The sequence below is a fragment of the Macrobrachium rosenbergii genome, chromosome 6 (assembly GCF_040412425.1).
Source record: "Macrobrachium rosenbergii isolate ZJJX-2024 chromosome 6, ASM4041242v1, whole genome shotgun sequence".
In the NCBI taxonomy this organism is placed as follows: domain Eukaryota; kingdom Metazoa; phylum Arthropoda; class Malacostraca; order Decapoda; family Palaemonidae; genus Macrobrachium; species Macrobrachium rosenbergii.
In genome coordinates this window covers 24,354,148-24,359,147 of record NC_089746.1, presented here as the reverse complement: position 1 = coordinate 24,359,147, position 5,000 = coordinate 24,354,148, and the positions used below count along the sequence as shown (strand labels likewise).

Below are 5,000 nucleotides of genomic sequence, written 5' to 3'. Positions count from 1 at the left end.
AGCCTTTATTTGGAACAATCACCTACTGCTTTTCTCGCCGACGTTTTCCTAAATTGACAGTAGTGTTATCGTGAGTGTTCGTACGGATTATAAGCCGCAGTGCCTGGCATTGTTCCGTGTTGATTTTTCTTTCTGTTTATCTTTTATTGTATTTTATTTTATTTGACTTTAATTTTGGTGGTACGGGGTTGGTGTGAACAATGGGCTCCCGGTTAGAGGTTCCAAGCTAAAATTTGTCGTTTAATATTTATTTATTTATTATTATTATTATTATTATTATTATTATTATTATTATTATTATTATTATTATTATTATTATTATTATTATTATTATTATTATTATTATTATTATTATTATTATTATTATTATTATTAATAATTGTCTTTTAATATTTATCTGAACATCCATATCATTATTTTTTTCATCACTGGAGTCTTTTTAGGGATTCCCATCTGTCACTTGACCAAAAATGCATATTCACTATACTTTCATTTTTTCACATACTATAAAATGACAGCGAGAAAATAGCTCTTGGAACCGCTTTAATCGTTGCAAGTTTCCTTTTTTTTTTTTTCTTATCAAATGCAAGTGGCTCTTTAGTACAGTTCCTAGCAATGGGATGAATTTCTGAAGCATGCAACGTATTGCAGTTCCCTTCCAAATGACGTTGCTTTTTGCCGCACTAAACATTATCAAGATCGCATTGTCTGCAGAGAAATCCCCACTTTATTCCTTTACAACAAATTGGAATCTATCTCTGGACCTTCGTTATTGACAATAATAACGTAGTAACACTAATAACTGACAAAAATCAATGTTATTTAAGAACAACAGCCAAAACGACAACAATAATAACTTATCAATCAACAGTGCTAACGACATTAAGAGTAAGAAACAATTATTACATCAACAAAAAATAATAACAATAGGATTTGCCAAACATTAAAGATATTTGATTGCTGTAACAACCTAAGGAAGCAAAACGACAGTTTTCTGACACGACACATTATATAATAATTATTTTAGGTATATATTTATTTCATAGTTTAGTCATAGCTCAAGAGATTTAGCCTTGACAGGTTTAAAGTGAAAAGAAAAAATCAGCTAACTGTTCTGTTATCGAAGATGTACTTGCATATTTTGTATTGAATAATTACCTATCTAACAGAACACAACAACATTAAACACAAAAGTAATACTGATAATTATAATCATAATCATAATATCAGAAATGATGATGACAATAACAGCATGAACAACGATAAACATAACGAAGATCATATCATAAACATCTATTCTTTATATCATCTAATTTATTATTTTTTTCCAACGTCCAAACTACATGTAATCACAAAAAATCCTGATCAAACAAAATATTAACTCATTTCTTGGACACAATAATTCACCATTAACTGTAACAATATTCGTAGAAACCCCTCCACTATAACGTTTTTTTAAGAAACAAAATTAGATTTGCTGATACATATTACTTGTGAAGTGTCTTCTTTTTATATTTTCAAAGAAGTATGAAGCTTTCCCCTGCAAACTAAAAAGAAATATTTCCTTGCGGGCAAGAATGGTTTTACATGTTTATATGAGGAAGTGTGTGTGCATATAGCAAATATATCCGCATTTGGTTGTGCATATACAATACATATATACATCCATACATAACCAAACGTTGTGTATAGCTTTAAGTAAACAACCAAAGATAAAACAGTGATAGATTTTACGGTAATGAAATATTAAAAAAAACTGCATTTTAAACATACGTCGAAAATACAGCTTTATTGTTAAAATTCCAAGATGTACGAGTACTGTACATTACTAATAAAACTGTGTTTGAAAATTAATCAGACACTAACTGAATGGTAAATTCAATCTTATGCAAAAAAATAATAATAATAAAAATATCCAGAATACTAATAAAAATGTAAACACAGGAGTTAAGTAGAGTGAGTTGCCAGTTGTTTTATTTTCCCATCATTATTTTTTCTCCCAGGCGTTGAGTAGCTACTGACCAATTGTGAGATAAAGCGAAACCACAGAGACTTTCTTCGCCATTAAAGACTTTTCCTCATTTGCTTATTTATAGTAAATTGGTCTTTATTACGGCCATGTTCTGTTTTTGCAGAAGCTCAGCTGTGTGAAGACGCATTAGAGGTATTAAAAATTAGTTAACTCATTAAGAGAACTCTTCGAGTATTTGTATACTAATTCTTAAACATAGATGGTGCATAGTAACCGGTTCTGCTTATATTTAAAGAAAATTCAACTAGATAATAAATTATATATATATATATATATATATATATATATATATATATATATATATATATATATATATATATATATGTATATATGTATATATGTGTGTATCTTTGTGTATATATATGCTGTATATATATATACACATATATATATATATGTATATGTATATATGTGTATCTTTGTGTATATATATGCTGTATATATATATATACACATATATATATATACATATATACTTGTGTGTGTGTGTGTATGCTTGCGTGTATGTCTGTGAATGTGTGAGTGCGTATACCCTGTAATTCGCTTAATGTGTTATGCCCTCCTCCCGAATTAAGATAATATCGGTATAATTGTTATTGCTTGAAACTTTATTGCGGTTCTGTGCAAGAGACCCTAATGTATTTTTTTACGGTTTTGCGTGGTTTTGCAATAACGTATGATCAGTGCTTCCTCCTTCCATGCCTCTTCTCTCTTTCCTTCTTTTCATTCTTTGTTAAATGGGAGGCTGTCAACAACAAAATTAAAGTTCCTTCTTATAACCATTGTACTTTAATTCACAAATTTACCAACGAACACAAAAACACTCTCGGCTGCTTATTTAGAAAACAGCATTGTAAGGGAGAAGAGACTCGGAAAACGTGACTTATATGAGAATGGCAAATCTGTGTGTGTGTGTGTGTGTGTATATATATATATATATATATATATATATATATATATATATATATATATATATATATATATATATATATATATATATATATATATATATATATATATATATATATATATATATATATATATATTTATGCATATATATACAGTATATATATATCATGATCAGAAATTAGTCCATTGTTAAGAGATGTATTTCGAAAGGAAATAAGAACAAAGCAATGTATGAAGACAATGATGAATAAAAAACATCATTACGGAGGAACAGTACGTAAAAATATGCTAAACTGAAGATTACATAATTTTTTTTCAATCGAAATAGAAATACTTTCAAAGCAAACAACAACGGGAAAGAAAGCGTACTAGATACTTTCGCAAGTGCAGAAGGACTTGAAACCCCAAGGGGGAGTGGGGGCGGGAAGTGGCGGGACGGTTGATAGCAATTTGCATATGTTGCATATGGGAACCTTTTCGTACATGGGAAGGCATTATGATATGAAAGCAGTTGGAAAACCATTTATTATGGGTTTCCAAAGTACCCTGAGGTTTTTGCACATGAAAAACGTCCTAAGGCAGCAATTACCCCATTTATGAAGCATATATGGACTAATTCATTAGTTAAAATGATCTACTATTCTCTGCATCAATAACGAAAATTGTTACGACGCTAGGTTGCAGAAATTAATCAGTCATTCTCACAAAATATTGTACGTTTATAAAGACTGGGTAAATTAGAACTCAACATGAGAGCATATCGATTTTATACGATTCAACATTTCTAAAACGACGAATCAAGGTATCTTTCCGCATCCATGCTACTGTACCATGTTCGGATCCTAAACTAAAATTTGCTGCGTTTCTCACAAAAGATCCAAACACGGGGATATTTTGCCGGCATTCGTAACAAAAGTCGCTTTTAACATAATAAACCTCTCTTCCTCGGTCTTTAATACTGTTTCTCAAATAAATTCTTGGATTTAATGTGGCAAGGAGGTCATTACAAAGCGTAGAAAAGTAAAACGGAGAAAACCTTAAGTAAATTTTCCCTGGCGTAGTATGAAGACGTAAAATTGCTTCGTTTATGGTGAAAATGATGTGGTTGTGGTCCACATGGGACTCGGTGACCCAAACCCCCTGCTGGCAGCGTTCGTTGCTCAAGTAATGAAGGAGTGTTGTCAGGGCCAATTAAGAAATGGAGCGTTTTCCACGCGAGTATTCCAGTTTTCTCGTAAAATATGGTGGAAGAAGAATAAGAAAGCACTTTGCTGAAAGCTCGCTCCAGTTCTTTATTCTCTCAATCTCCTTCTCGTACACGTACAGACACACAGACAGACGCACGCACACATTGTATATCGATGTGACATGACTCGTTATTATGATACCAAACAAGGAAAACTGGAAATGGTATCATAAATGAGCTCGAATTCTTGAAATGAGCCATTTTCTCTCAGACAATGAAATTCACCTTGTCTTTCTTCCCTTCTGCAAGGTATGACGAAAAGAGTTAGAACAGAAAGAGCAAGGAAAGTCAAGGTATTCTAAGAGAAGACGTGATTTACTCTTTGGTTTCTCCCACGAAAATCGCGCGGTTTTAATCACACGATCAATGGCAACTCATGGACCTAAAGAGACAGCAAAAAACTTCATCAGTGATTGTCAACGCACCCTATAATCATTCACTCTTTCTCTTATTTTCTCTTATTTACTTTCCTCCCTCTCCCCCCTCTGGTAAATTATACAACAGAAAATGTGTGTGTAAAGTTGGGGAGAGGGTTTGACGGAGGGGGCCCCGAGACACTAATAGAGGGGGGAGGAGTTCCATCAACTTTCCCTTCAACCTGGCGCCGAGTTATTCCAGCGGATTTGAGACCAGTTACCTTTTAAGTTTACAATTTTTTATTCATTCGTTCCGAAATACAATAGCTGAATTCTGTTAAAATCCTCATCGTAATGATGAAGATGAGCAACAATATTCTTTCGTCTAGATGAAACGTCACCTGTCTATAGGAGGCGTTCATTGCTCAATATTCCCGCAACGCGACACCCAGTCGAA

At 32.4% G+C, this 5,000-nt stretch overlaps 2 protein-coding genes across 2 annotated transcripts in view; one reads left to right on the top strand and one right to left on the bottom strand.

Annotated features, from left to right (window-relative positions):
* LOC136839346 (uncharacterized) overlaps positions 1 to 5,000 on the bottom strand; it is a 54,860-nt gene that overhangs the window by 38,058 nt on the left and 11,802 nt on the right. The window lies entirely within an intron of this gene.
* LOC136839345 (uncharacterized) overlaps positions 4,955 to 5,000 on the top strand; it is a 9,742-nt gene continuing 9,696 nt past the window's right edge. Inside the window, exon 1 of the mRNA XM_067105238.1 lies at positions 4,955 to 5,000. This exon is cut by the window's right edge and continues 99 nt beyond it. The gene's annotated coding sequence lies outside the window, so the exon portion shown is untranslated.